Below are 16,268 nucleotides of genomic sequence, written 5' to 3'. Positions count from 1 at the left end.
TTTTTGGTTCCCAAGTTTTATTCAAGAACTTTTTTCTTTTCACATTCCTGTAGGCACTTTTGATTTTCTAGTTTAAGCAGTAATGAACCTATTGGAAGTATATTTGTGAATGAAAAAAGAAAGTGAAAATGAAAGGTTTCGCTTACTGGAAATATTGGGATCAAAGAAAATGAATAGCAATTATTTCAATAATTTGTGCTACAAATGGCCAACAAATTTATATATATATATATATATATATATATATATATATATATATATATATATATATATAGCAATCAAATAAATACAAATCTAAACTACACTAAGATTTCATCTCATTCCTGTCAGAATGGCAATGATCAAGAATGCAAATAATAATAAATGCTGGTGAGGATGTGGGAGGAAATGTACACTCATAACATTGTTCGTGAGACTACAAATTAGTACAGCCACTTTGGAAAGCAGTGTGTAGATTCCTCAAAAGGCTAGAAACTCAACCACCATGTGACCCAGCTATCCCATTCCTCAGTATTTATCCAAAAATACTAAAGTCAGCATGGTATGGCAATACAGCCACTATAATGTTTATAGCAGCACAATTCAAAATAGCCAAACTATGGAATCAACCAAGATGCCCATTAATAGATGAATGGATCAAGAAATGAAGTTGCACTCAGCCATAAAAAAAATGATGACATTATGGCATTTTCCAATAAGTGGATGGAAATGGAGAACATGCTAAGTGAGATAAGCCAGACCCAGAAAATCAAGGGTCAAGTGTTTTCTCTCGTATGTGAAACCTAAAGCAAAATAAGAGAAAGAAGGCAGTGGGAGAAGGGATTGGACATCATAAATATATAGGGAAGATCAGTGGAGCAGAAGGAGGAAAATGAAAGTGAGGGAGGGAGGGAGGAAAAAATATGGAAGGAGTTGAACAGAATCATGTTATATGCATATATAAATGTACCAAAGGGAATTTCACCTTTATGTATAGGTAGAAAGTACCAATAAAAATAATTAAATAAAGGAATGAAAGATAAGTAGAGTAGAGGAGGAAGAAAAGGCAGAGGGAGAAGGAGAGGAAAAAGGAGGGTGAATTGAAATCAAATTCTTTGTATGTATAATTTTGTCAAAAGGAACCCAAATACTATGCATAATTATAAAGCTCTAATAAAAAAAATGTGCTGTTTATCTGTACTGAAGTATGAACATAAGGCAAATGTCACAGTGGGAGAAGCATGAATTTTAGAATCACACAACTGAGATCACATGCCTACTGGCTTTGTGAGCTTGGGAAAAGGTACTTAATATCTCTAAGCATCTGTTTTCCCTAATGTAGAAGGGAGGTACACTTATCTTGCAGTATTGTAGGAAAGGTTAAATGAAATAACATGCATAATATAAAAATGAAATGCATATTAAATAAATCAGATATGCATAATACATAATCTTTAGGTAGAATATAAAAAGTTCATATAAATTTTTTTCTAATTGAATTATGAAATATTTCTGACCTGGACCTAGCAAATGAAAAGATGGAATCACTCATATATTTTTTAAATAGTCTGTATTTTCTTTTCTCTATAGTGGTTGATTCTGATCCTTCTCCAAAAGATAATTTGGCTTTGGCACAAGGCTGAGGTAGAGAATTCTGCCAAATTGAGACTCCACTAACACTGAGTGATGATCTTCAGCATGCCAGACACTTTCAAAGATGCTCTTTCATCATCACCAGTGAAACCTAAAGCTTCAGGATCCATCCCCTTTCCACCAGAAAACATTTTGCCAAGAACACAAGAACCTTTTCTTCCATAACTACTTGAGCACTGTCTAGATTACTCAGAAAAGCCCCACACTGGGAAGAACACAAAGTCCATTAGCAGGAGAACAGATCACAGTGAATCCATACAGTGAAGCACCCCAGAGAATAAAAAGGACAAACAGCTAAGCACAACAGTGTGGGTGAATCCCGAGTCTGAGAAAAAAAAATAGAAAAAAAATGCATATATCGTATTTTTATGATGTTCTAGAATAAGAAAATCTAATCTATATTGGTAGAAGTCAGAATAGTTGTTAGCACTGCTTAGTGAGTGGAAACTGCCTACAAAGGGACGATAGGAAATGTGGGGTGATGGAAATGTCCTTAATCTCAGTCTAGGTGATGGTCACACCAGCATAAATAATGGGCAGTGGTGCGTCACAGCCCATTAGCACCACCAAGAGAGCCAATGGTCAAATTCTCAGAACTTTGAAAATCAGATGACATCACATTGGCAGCATGAAATCCATCGTGGTGGAAGTGTTTGTACCCTGGAAGTTGGCAATCAGTACAAAGCCAGGCTTGTTTGTTTTTTTTTTTAAATCCCACCAGAAAAAAAAAAAACGTTTTTTAACATTTATGAATATACCACTGCCTACATCCACCAAAGCTCACCAAACTGTATTTTGAAGATCTAGGTATTATACTAGATAAAAATTATATCTCATATAATTATACCTCACCACTGTCACAGTGTGCAGAACACAACCAGAAAGAATGCTGATCAATCAGTTGAGAGAGAAAGATTGTTAATGGTCTTTTCTGGGAATGAAAATCAAAACGTAAGCCTTGCTGTCTAGTCCTAACGGATCTAAAGCAAGAAACTGTGTGGACTCTCTCTCTTGTCCAGCGAGGAGATCCACAGAACAGAGTAGAGGAGAGTGTGGCCACGGAGTCACTAATGAAGACCTCTGGAGACCAAGCAGCAAGCGGGTCTGATTTTATTGTGCAGTTGCCATGTATATATACTCAGGCAGTAGCTAAGCAGATTACAGGCAGCCACCCATATAATTTCTGACCAATTGTCCTTGCAGCAACCAATCGAGGAGCAGGCCGTGGAGCAAGCGCTGGGACTGCAACACATGGCCTCACGCCCAGGGCTGTGCCTACGGGTTAAGCGGGGTAAGAGATTTGCGGCTCACACCTAGCAGCAGGGAGTGGTTTTCCACTCAGACGCCCTTAACATATGCCATGTATGCAGTACTCCATGCACTTGTCCCCACAAGAAACAAGATCAAATCCTTGAGACTCAGGGAAGACATGCAGGGCAGGTGGGCATTTTGAGAGCTGCTGCACAGGTCACAGGTCTTCAGCCTCACCTGTGAGGAGGAACTGGAGTCCCACTCCAGAAGCCACTGCCATCCTCTCTCATTTTATTGATTTTATTTTTTTAAATCATCACAATAAAATTTACTCTTTTAGTGTAAAGTTTCTACAGTTTTAACACCTGTATAAAATTATGGAATCATTACCACAATCAGGATACAAAATAGTACCCCCTAAAATTTCCCTCCTGCTCTCTCTTTATGATCACAGCCTCCCCCTCCCCTAACTCCTGGGAACCCCTGGTCTATTCTCCATCACTACTTTGTCTTTTCAAAAATGTCATGAAAATCACCTACAAATAAGAAATACAGTACCTATCTTTCTAAGACTGCTTCCTTCACCCAGGATAATGCCTTGGAGTATACTTCTTTGTTACACGTATAAATAATACATTCCTTTTTATTACTTAGTAGTATTCTTTTGTATGGACATGCTACAATTTATTCATCCATTTCCCTGTTTTCCCCCTTTAAAGAATTTTGACACATATTATACCACATAGCATATTTTAAACACTGACATGTAATTCCCTAATAAGATAAAGCAAGACAGAAAGTTCATCTTAATAGAAACAAGACACACCATCACTTACTGTCTTCAAACATTACTGCACTTTAATTTCCATAGTTTGACAAAGCATTCATGAAATAATCTGTACACTAGTTTTAACAAATAAATAACACCTTTAAGCAGACATGACTGTCCTAAGTTGTTTATTAAGTATGAACTTTACAAATATCATACTTTTTTGTTCTAATTAGTTATACATAACAGTAGAATGCATTTTGACACCTCATACATAAAAGGGTATAACTTCTCATTCATCTGGTTATACATGATGTAGAGTTACACAGATCATGTAATCATATATGCACATAGAGTCACAATGTCCAATTGATTCTACTATCATTCCTACCCCCATTCCCTCTCCTCTCCCTTCACTCCTGTCTGTCTAGTCCAAAACATCCCTATTCACCCCCCTGATTGTGAATTAGCATCCACATATCAGAGAAAACATTTGGCCTTTGGTTTGGGGGGATTGGCTTATTTCACTTAGCATACTATTCTCCAATTCTATCCATTTACTGGAAAATGCCATAATTTTATTCTCCTTTAAAGCACAAACATCATGCTTTCATTAGCAGTTATTAGTGGAGCTGGAGAATATTATGCCTTCTCCAAGCTGTACAGGGAGAACTACCAATAGTGTGGTGGAACTTGTGACCTTTCCAAGGCCAGGACTCTTGCAGCCTGCATATGTTAGCCCATGCATTTCCCTGTGCTTGGGGACTGGTTTGGTGATCCACTGGGTGTCCAGATTTCTTCTGATAGCTTTGTTAAATGGATCAATGAGGATAACCTCAAATAATTTGTATGTGGAATCTCTACCAATAGAATGCAAAACTCTCAGAGCCCCACAACGGTGTCCAGCTCACTCCTCAACAACAGACTGAAGAATCCTGGTTAATCCTGGTTAACACCATGATTGGTGTTTGTGGCCACCACAGTGCACACAAATGTTATATATGACATAACCTTGATTGGTCTTGTATCCCAGTCTGCATGCTTTATCCAGCTGGGTGGGGTGGGGAGCCCTGTGGAGTGCAGAGAGCTGATGATACTGCCAGCAGTAGACCTTCAGAAGACAGCATATCACATCTGACTGCTTCTATCTCCATAGCTCCTGGGTGGACTTGTTTGCCCCCATCTTGACTTACCTGATGGCTGCCACCAGATGGAAAGGCTCCACTCACCTACTGAAGGACATTTGCTTGTGATAATGATGACTAGAATATCAATAGACTTTCATATCCAGGCTTCTTATGCTCACATGCGTAAGTTTTCATTTCTCTAGGGAATGGAATGGCTGAATTATATAACAAATGTATGTATGTTAACTTTATAAGAATGCTTTCCAGAATGGCTGTGCCGTTTTTCAGTCCCACTCATAATGTATGAGAATTGCAGTTGCTCCATATTCTTGCCAGGTCTTGGTATTTTAGCCACTGTAATAGATACTTGTGATTTTAATTGGCAAGTCTCTAATGCTCAATGATTCAGAACATCTTGTGTCTTTATTTTTCCATGTGTATGTCCTGCATAAAAGTCCTATGACCAGTGGGATTTGCAAATATTTTCTTCCAGGCTGTGCCTAGTGTTTTCATTCTCTTGACAGCATCTTTCAGAGTTAATGTTATCAAACTTGATGAAGACCAATTCATCATTTGTTTTCTTTCGTGGATGATGCTTTTGGTATCATGTCTAAGAATTCTTCCTAACCTCAAGAAAATGTTTTATCCTAAATGTTTTCTTCTATAAGAGTTTAGAGGTTTACATTTTCCATTTATATCTATTGTCCATATTGAGTTCATTTATTTATAGGTTATGAAGTTTGCCGGGCACAGTGGTGCATTCCTGTAATCCTAGTGGCTCAGGAGGCTGAGGCAGGAGGATCACTAGTTCAAAGCCAGCCTCAGCAACAGCAAGGCTCTACGCAACTCAGTGAGACCCTGTCTCTAAGTAAAATACCAGAAAGGGCTGGGGATGTGGCTCAGTGGTTGGGTGCCCCTAAGTTCAAACCCTGGTGCCCCTCCCCCAAAAAAACACATTTATATGCTATGAAGTTTAGTCCATGTACTCTTGCTTGTTTGTTTTATAGATGTCAAGTTGTCTAATAACATTTCTTAAAAACCTGATCCTTTCTCCATTGAATTGTTTTTGCACCTTTGTAAAAAAAATTGGCCATATTTGTGTAACATTTTTATCATATATTGTCTCTATTATATCCCACTGATCTGTGTGTATCCCTATCCAATATCACACTGTCTTGGTTACCATGTCATAGTATGTCTTAAAATTAGGTGATATGATTTCTACATTATTCTTATTTTTCAAAATTGTTTTAGCTTTTCTGAACTTATGCATTTCTACATGAATTTTAGAATTAGCTTGTCTATATCAACAAAATGACCTGATGATATTTCAACAAGAATTGTGTTCAATCTATACTATACATCAATATTTTGGCAAAATCAATAACTTTTTTATGTTAAGTCTTCCAATTCTTGGACATAGTATGTCTCTGTATTTACTTAGGACTCCTTTGAGTTCTTTCATCAGCATTTTGTAGCTTTCTATGAAATAAGTATCAATTTTTTTAACTCTTACAAATATTTTTTAGTTGTAGATGAACACATTACCTTTGTCTTATTCATTTACATTTATGTGGTGCTGAGGATAGAACCTAGTGTCTCACACATGCTAGGCAAGTGTTCAACCACTGAGCTACCACCCCAGCCCTAAAGCTTTTTAAATGGTATTGTTTTATAGTTTTGCTTTTCAATAATATATCGCAGGTTGTGATAGCTAATTTTATGTATCAGCTTGGCTAAGCCATGGTACCCAGATTTGGATCAAACTCTAGTCTTGATGTTTCTGTGAAGGAATTTTGTAGATGTGATTACCATTTAAATTAGTAGATTTTGAGTAAAGCAAATTACCCTCCACCATGTGAATTGACCTCACCCCATCAGCTGAAGACCTTAAGAGAAAACAGACAGTGATTCCCTACAGAACAGGAAATTCTGCTTCCCAATCAATGGCCATCAGACTTGATTTGCAACATGAGCTCTTTCCTGGGTCTCCAGCATACTACTGTGCCCTGAAGAATTTGAACTTGCCAGCCCCACAATCACATGAGCCAGTTCCTTAAAGTAAATCTCTCTCATTTTCTATCTCCCACTCTATCTGAACACACACACATAAAGCCATCCTTTGATATGTGCATGGTTCCAGGGACCTCTGCAGATTTCAAAATACATGGATACTCAACAGCACAACAATTGGGGTTTTGTGTAGAAATACAGGTAAGTCTCCGCGCAGTACATAGGTAAGAATGGACACCAGGAAGGACATTCAACCCCAAAAGCAGCAGCCAATGATATATACCTGTGTGGGGAATGTCACACAAAAAATGGAATAAAATTTAGGTATCCAATCAGATGCAGAAAATGTGGATACACAATAATGTACAAGAAAAGAACAAAAAGATGCTCCATGGAAAGATAGAAATTCAGATGAGTGTCTTCCTTTGTACTTGGATTTGATTCTTTAATGCCTGTCATTGTTGTATAGCTTTTCATTTAGCACACTTATCTTATGCATTCAATTATATGCATATGATTTCATTTTATTTCATTTTCCAAACCAAATTGTATCTAGGTATCAATAATTTGTATAAAGATTTTTTATCTAATTAAATGACTAAATTTTATCATATTATGTGATCTGACACAAAATGAAGGTTAAAATTGCTTCCCCAAATCACACTTTTAATTGAAGCCTTATTAGAACTGCAGGTTTCTAGAGTCCTATAAAATTCTGATTAAATAAGTTCCTTGGAAACCACACAAAAAAAGAATAGGTGGATGTTCAAATCCCTTATATAAATAGGCATAGCATTTGCATATAACCTACACATATCCTCCCATATGCTTTAAATCATCTCTAGATTACTTTAATACTTAGCACAAGTAAATGCCATGTAAATAGCTATTATGCTATATTGTTTCAAGAATAATGACAAGAAAAAACATCTGTACATATTCAGTACAGATGCTATTTTTCAAATACTTTTGGTCCATATTTGGTTGATTCCTTGTGGAACCCATGACTGCAGAGAGACAGCTGTGTGTGTGTGTGTGTGTGTGTGTGTATGATCATCTATGTAGAAAAATCCCCAGCAAGGCTGAGGCAGGAGGATCACAAGTTCAAGGCCCACCTGGATATATATATATATATATATATATACACATATATACATTTATATGGTCTGTAGAAAATCCATAGAGGTCTGCAAAAAAACTATATAAATACATATATATATATATATATATATATATATATATATATATATATATGAATTTATATTTTTATAGATTCTGTTTGGAAGAAACTTAATACACAGGTATGTGGAAATATAACTGCTTTTATGTACGTTAATCTTATATCTTACAACCTTGTCAAATTCACTTATTAGTTCTAAGAGTGATTTTTCAGAGTCTTAGGGATTTTCTTATGTTTGTGTGTCTATGGGGGATGGGGTACTGGGGATTGAACCCAAGGTCACTCTACCACTGAGCTACTCCCCGGTCCTTTTTATTTATTTATTCATTATTTGGAGACAGGGTCTCAATAAGTTTCCCAGGTGAGTCTTGAACTTGTGATCCTTCTGCCTCAGCCTTTCTGGGAATTTCTACACAGATGATCATGTTCACTACAAGCAGGAACTCTTCCATCTGGGAAGGAGGTAGGGCCCAGGGTGAAAGGATATAGCATCTCCTTTGTATTTTCTTATTAGTAGGAACTTCAGGGAAGCACTTCATCACCCCTGGGCTTTAGTAAAGTATGGCACTCCTGAGAGGCAGCAATACAGAACAAGAGTTTTCTCAGTTATGGGGTGAGGAGGAGGTGGGATTAGCACACTCCATTAGCAAAGAAAGGCCTAGGGAGAGGGACAGGAAGCAAGAAAAATTACAATGGAGGGCCAGAGACAAGCTAGCCTGCTCCTGCATGAGGCCAGGTTTCTAGATGAATCAGCAACCTGCATTTAAACTGAGCCCAGGTCCTGTGTGGGGACTCATGAAAGTCTGGCATACTGGTGGGAAGACTAGTGACATCATTTTGCAGGAGTGGGAGTGAGGTGTTGCTAGGAAATTTTCTGGGCTAAAACTCATAAAAGAATAAAAGAAATCAAACACTGCAAGATGACCCAAGAACAAAGCTTAGAGAAATCTGAGCATAACAGAAAGAAAAAAAGGCGGGGGCGGTAGTTCACTTAAACTTTGTTGAATTCTGGGGCATCAGCATCCCTTCCTAAGAACCTTTCTGTTAAACTGTAATTGTGAGGAGAGAGGTCTCCAGAGACCAATGGATGGACTCCTGTGGGAAATGCTACAAGTACACAAAACGCTCCCACAGGGACCCCAGAAAAAATTGGTGCAGATTGGTGCTCTTCCTCGTCCTGCACATCACCAAGACTCCAGCCCTGTAACACTTCCCTTCTGGAGACCCTGTGAGATAGTGGTGTTGCAAGAGCCAGTGAAATCAGGGTTTTTCAACTCATGGTATACTTTTTCTATAGCCCTATGAAATCAATAAAAATTGAAAAGAGAGTGCCACTTTTGTCCCTTAGAACATATCTGAGCATCCCCTTCATTACACCTGTGAGAGTTTCCTGTGTCTCCATAGCCCGAGGGGCTGTGACAATATCTGACCCCTATGAAGTGGCTAAAGGTGACAGGATGTCATCAGGCTGCCTGTTAATCATCGCACCCCTTGCTGCCACTTGCCATCCCACAGAAGGCTCCCAAAAGCTGTCCCCAAGTCCTTCCAGGCTATAGAAATTGCCCTTTACACAATGTGTCCAAACACCATCATGCCTCAATCCACATCCTCGCTGACCCACCCTTCCCCTGTTCGTCCCTCTCTCTTCTGTCTCTTCTTCCAGCTCCAGTCAACCTCCTATCCTTTCACCCATTTCTTCTGTTAGAGAACAGACAGATGTGAATGGTGAGAACACAAGGTTAAGGGAATAATCCTATGAAACAAGCCCATTGTGTTGACCCCCACATGCTTTCTTGTCCAAGAAGCAATTTACCTGCAGCCCTGCCTGGCCTTAGTGGACAGGATTTGTCACATTCCTCAGCAAACTGCCTGTTACTCACAGGAGAAAGGTAAGCCCACAATAATGTGGATAAGAGGAATCCAAGTTTTATCCTGAATGGGAGACTTTGGTAAACCTTTTCACAGACCAGATCCTAAAACTTAGGAATATAAAGATAATTCCTCCTAACCATAAAATCTGTAAGAACTTATAGTTAAGAAACCAATTAGAATTGGTCAGGGGGCAAAAGTGACCTAGAGTTGCCATGGCCGTAGGGACTTCAAAGTCTGAGGTCATCCTGCTATCAGTCAAAAGTCAAGAAGTGGATCTGTGAAGGGCTTTCTGGAAGTTTCTCTGGGATCCCCAATAAAATTGGAGTGCAGGAGAGGCACACTGTCCCTCTCCTCTGAGAGGAGCACTCTCTCCCTTGAGAGTGTCCCCTTATTCTTTTCCTATCCTTTTAATAAATTGATGTCTATTAATCTGAGTGACATGACTGAAATATTTCTGACTTGATCTCAAGAATCAGAGTTTACAGTCTTAGTGCAGCTTTGGCTTCCTGGAAGACTCCAGCCCTGTAACACTTCCCTTCTAAGATGTCCTCCAACCCGCATGGGTTCCTCCCCACCCTTTCTCCTCCTTCTTTCCCAATTCCCCACACCAGCACTGAACCTTGTCAGAAGCCATGGTAGCCCTGGACCCGTTCAAGCCTCCTGCAGCCAAAAATTCCTCATAACTTCCTGCCCACCCCCAGCTCCCTGATGGCCCTAGTTCTCCCTGCCAACAACTGGGCTCTTCCTCGTCCTGCACATCACCAAGCTAAGCCCGTGTTTCAAAATAGTCTCCTGGACAATGCTAACAACTGCAGTTATTTAAGAAAGTGTGTGTGGCCAGAGTCCCAGAACAATGCAGAAATGACAATAGAGGGAGGGCAGTGGGCCACCTGGCCAGCTGTTTCTGAAGATGAATTCGTAAGCCTGGTATTTCTCCCAAAGGGTGACCAGAGAACAGATGAGTTTCAGGACAGTACTGATACTGGGTCCCTAATGCTCTTCATCCCTTAAGTACACAAGGACTTCAGGAAACAGCTTCTTTTAAAATTAACTTTACAATTTCTTACAAGATTGACTAGGATCCAGGCCTTGGGTTGTAATAGATCGGGACATATTCTAAGCACTAGCTCTCTTCAAACTACAATTTCCAAAACAATCTAGAATGGAATCCAATCAACACATCACAATATATTTTTCCTTATTTTTCTGGAAGTTTTATAAAACATACCTAGAGAAATGGACTTCGTCATAAATTTGTTTACACCTTAATAAATTTCACCCGGTGAATATACCTGCAAAAACAGCAACCAGATAAAGAAAGAGGATACCACACATCTCAGAAGCCTTCTCCATCCTCACTTTCAGTTATGCTTCATCCTCCCCAGGGTAAATGTGATCCTGAGTTTCAACATGGTATACTGGTTTTGTCTGTTCTTTGAACTTTCTGCAGTCTCTTTGTGACTGACTTATTTAAGTCAATATTATGTTGGTGTGACTCATCCTTCTTCTATGTAGTTCTTTTTAATTCATTATTGTATAGCATTTTCTTCAATGAGCATACCACAGCTGTGCCTCCATTCTACTCTTGGACATTTGGGTGGTTTCCAGTTTGGAGACATTAGTAATAAGAGTAGCATGAATATTCTAGAACATGTTTTTTTAGTAAATATATGCATGTAGTTCTTCTGGGTTATCGTTTTTAGAAATATATTTCAAAGAAATCAAATTGAAGTTTGATATGAACTTGACAGTTGTGAGACATGGAGTCCATGTCTTGGTGAACCCAAGTTGGTCATAAGCCATGGGAGGAATGTTCACAGTGGGCAACTGTTTCTCATACACACTGAGGTGTTCATTACTCAGTTATTCAATATTGAGCACTATGCTTCATTCATTATGTTAGGTACAAGTCATTCAGAGGTTAATAGGACAATTTTAGAGTTCACATACTCTTAAAAAGGCAATTGTAACATTAGGAGACATGTACAAATCTCAAGGAGATTGTTCAGAGAAGTGTCAATTTATTTAAAATGATGGGAAAGGGCTCTGGATAAACGTCATAGAAACACAGAGACAATAGGCTGATGAGTGGGGTCAATAACAGCCATCAGAGACTATGATTAAGATCACAGTTATTCTTCATTTATATGTACAGAGCTTTCTGACAGTGATAGCCGAGAAGCATCGGAGGAGACAAACAGAGGAGGGAAAGGTATGTTATGTATGTTGAGTCTAAAAAATATGCTATGAGAGTGTTTTTAGTCCTAGGTGGAGGTAGGGGGGCAGGCATGATTCTGGGATCTTGAGAAAAGAAAATTTCATATCATTCTTCTTTGGTCCCAGGCCCTCATACTATTTATGATGATTGGAATAAATTCATTAATGCTATCAGATCCCCTTACTTAGTAACTTCATGTCACTTGTTAATTTTTTCATTTTAAAAATAGCAAAATAGATTCCCAATGGGATCTGCATTTTCTGGTTTTGGCCAACCATCCTGGAAGCTCAATACTAGAAACAGAAGCGTCCCCGTAGTGAACTGCATAGTTGGATCTATGCTGCTATCTTGTGTTCACAGTGAGCAACTGTTTCTCATATGCACTGTGGTGTTCACTACTCAGTTATTCAATATTGAGCACTATGCCTCATTCATTATGTTAGGTGCAAGACATTCAGAAGTTAATAGGGATGGGAAAGGCAGCGGAGCACAACAGACACTAGTATGGCAATATGTAAATCAATGGATGTGTAACTGATGTGATTCTGCAATCTGTGTATGGGGTGAAGGTGGGAGTTCATAACCCACTTGAATCAAAGTGTGGAATATGATATGTCAAGAAATTTGTAATGTTTTGAACAACCAACAATAAAAATTTAAAAAAAAAATAAAAAATAAAAAAAAGAAGTTAATAGGACAATTTTAGAGTTCACATACTCTTAAATTTTTTTAAAAAAATGGCTGGTACATAAAAATTGTACATATTAATGGAATAACAATGTTTTGACACTTGTATAAATTGTGCAATGTTTACATCAGGTTAAACACATCTGTATCCTCAGGCTTTATAATTTTTATGATAAAAACTTCTAAAATCCTTACTTACAGCTTTTTAAAATACACAGTGCATTATTTTTATCTGTAGTCACCCTCTTGTACAGTAGCACACCAGAACAATTGCTCCTATGTTACTAAGCACCCACTGACACCCTCTTTCCATCCTTCCCTCCCTCTCCTCTTCCCAGCCTTCCATAGCCACCATTCTACTCTTAACTTCTGAGATCAATTATTTTATTTTTTGTTTGTTTTAATTAGCTATACATGACAGTAGAATGCATTTTGACACATCATACATAAATGAAGTATTACTTCTCATTCTTCTGGTTGTACATGATATAGAATTGCATAGGTCATGTAACATATATGTACATAGGGTAATAATGTCTGATTCATTCTACAATCATTCTCACCCCTATACCTCTTCCCCTTACTTCATTCCCCTCCTTCTAATCCAAAGTACCTCTATTCCTCCATAGCTCTCCCTCTTATTATGAATTAGCATCTGCATATCAGAGAAAACATTCAGCCTTTGGTTCTTTGGGATTATCTTATTTCACCTAGTGTGATATTCTCCAGCTTCATATACTTGCCAGCAAGTGCCATAATATTTCATTCTTCTTAATGGCTGAATAATATCACATATGTATGTATGTATATATCACATTTTCTTTATCCATTCATCTGTTGAAGGGCATCTAGGTAGGTTTCATACTTTAGTTATTGCAAATTGAGCTGCTGTAAACATTGATATGGCTGTATCACTGTAGAATGCTGATTTTAAGTCCTTTGGGTAAAAATTGAGAAGTGGGACAGCTGGGTCAAATAGTGGTTCCATTCCAAGTTTTCTAAGGAACCTCTATACTGCTTTCCATAACAGTTGCACAAATTTGCAGTTCTACCAGCAATGTATGAGTGTACCTTTTTCCCCACCATCCTAGCTAATATTTATTGTGGCTTGTATTCTTGATAATTGCCATTCTGACTGGAATGTGATGAAATTTCAGTGTAGTTTTTATTTGCATTTCTCTTACCACTAAGGATGTTGAACATTTTTTCATATATTTGTTGATTCGTTGTATTTCTTCTGTGAAGTGTCTATTCTGTTCCTTAGCCCATTTATTGATTGAGTTATTTGGTTTCCTTGTGTTGAGTTTTTTTAGTTATTTATATATACTGGAGATTAGTTCTCTATCTGAGGTGCATGTGGTAAAGATTTTCTCCCATTCTGTAGGCTCTCTCTTCACATTATTGGAGATCAATTATTTTAGTTTCCACTTATGAGTAAGATGGTGCAATACTTATCTTTATGTGCATGGATTATTTCACTGTAACATAATCATCTCCAGTTCCATCTGTGTTGTCACAAGTGATGGGACTTCATTCTTTATATGGCTGGATAACATACCCACCATATATTGTGTGCCACATTCTCTTTATCTATTCATCAGTTGATGAACACTTAGAGAATGGGAGAAAGAATTTGCAAATTATACATCTTTTTTTTTTTTTTTTTTTTTTTTTACAATTCTGCCCCTCCAAGCAGCCTTGTTTATTTTTTTTTTCTTTTTTTTTTTTTTTTTTTTTAAATTTTTTATTGTTGGCTGTTCAAAACATTACATAGTTCTTGATATATCATATTTCACAATTTGATTCAAGTGGGTTATGAGCTCCCATTTTTACCCCATATACAGATTGCAGAATCACATCAGTTACACATCCATTGATTTACATATTGCCATACTAGTGTCTGTTGTATTCTGCTGCCTTTCCTATCCTCTACTATCCCCCCTCCCCTCCCCTCCCCTCCCCTCCCCTCCCCTCTTCTCTCTCTGCTCCCTCTACTGACATTCGTTTGTCCCCCTTATATTATTTTTCCCCTTCCCCTCACTTCAAATTATACATCTTACAAGAAGTTAATATCCAGAATATATAAGAAATCCCAAAAAGTCAATAACAAAAATAATTATGAGTGAGCAAAGGACCTAAACAGACACTTCTCAGAAGAAGACAAATGACTAACAGGTGTATAAGTAATGCTCCAACTCATTAATCAGTCAGAAAATGCAAATCAAAACCACAATGAGATATCATCTCACCCCAGTAAGAATGACTATTATCAAAAAGCCGAATGACAATGGGTACTGACAAGAATATGTAGAAAAGGGAATGCCATAAGCTATTAGCAGGAATGTGAATTAGTGTAGCCATGATGGAAAACAGTATGGAGGTGCCTCAAAAGCTAACAAGAGAATTGCCATATGACCTTCAAGCCCAAGCTGAGTAGATAACCAAAGGCAATTCATCAGCATATCAGAGAGATGCCTGCACACCCCTGTTCACAGCATTCTTCACAGGAGAACTCAAGGCTTAGTGGCCATCTGGCTTTGGGAAGGTGATTTACCGCACTCACATCAGTTTCCTGAAAATGTGGACAGAAGTATGAAATCCATAGTTTTCCAGAAAGTATATAAGATAAGCAACATAAAATATATCAACATTCATTATTTGATAATGTAAGATTAATGTTCTCTTTTCTACCAAAGTTAAACCTGTAGTCTTAGTTTCCCGGTATGTAACCAAAACCTGTTTACTGTAGCCGAAAACTTAAATTTCATAATATTTGGTTAGATGGAGCCATTCTAAATTATAAAACCATATGGAAAAAATAAAGCCATTTTGAGCTCCCCTACATGTACAACATATGTCCAACATATGTCCACCAAGAGTGCAGATTCTGATACCTATGTCACAACCCCAACTATAATCTCCCTTTGTCCTTGGTCTTCCAATCATAGTGTTTATAGTGTCTTCAATGAGCCAATCATAACCCTTCCCTTTTCTCTTCCCAATTTTAAATCAGCCAATCACATACATAGTAACCCCAAGTTCCTCCTATCAGAACTAGGGGCAGATCTGCATTAGGGATAAAAACAGGTGGACTGCCCACTCCACTGTGCTTGCTCTGGTTGGTGGAACACCCTTCTGTAGAAGTGAATTTTGCCTTGTAGAGTAACTTTTGAGCACTTGTCTGATTTCTTGTAGCAATCCAATATTTCTAACAGTAATCACCCAACACATGGTACCTACAAAGCATGATCTCTTAGGGGGCTGTTAGAGGAGGCAGACATGTAAATGAACATAGAAAACACATGATAAATAATAAAATAAAAATTATCTGGGCACTAATGTGCACACCCATAATCTCAGCAGCTGGGGAGGCTGAGGCAGGAGAATCACAAGTTCAAAGCCAGCCTCAGCAATTGAGCAAGTTCCTAAGAAACTTAGCAAGACCCTGTCTCAAAATAATAAGTAAAAAGGGCTGGTGATGTAGCTCAGTGGGGTAAGCTCCCCTGGATTCAATCCCTA

The 16,268-nt window shown here is 38.1% G+C and overlaps 1 pseudogene; it reads right to left on the bottom strand.

Moving 5' to 3' along the window:
• Positions 1-4,275: 4,275 nt before the first annotated feature.
• Positions 4,276-4,835, bottom strand: LOC124085102 (large ribosomal subunit protein eL15-like; annotated as a pseudogene).
• Positions 4,836-16,268: the final 11,433 nt, after the last annotated feature.

Source organism: Marmota monax, unplaced genomic scaffold (genome assembly GCF_021218885.2).
Source record: "Marmota monax isolate L192 unplaced genomic scaffold, Marmota_monax_Labrador192_F-V1.1 WCK01_AAM20220418_F8-fsc00062, whole genome shotgun sequence".
Classification (NCBI taxonomy): domain Eukaryota; kingdom Metazoa; phylum Chordata; class Mammalia; order Rodentia; family Sciuridae; genus Marmota; species Marmota monax.
This window is presented reverse-complemented; position numbering and strand designations above follow the sequence as displayed.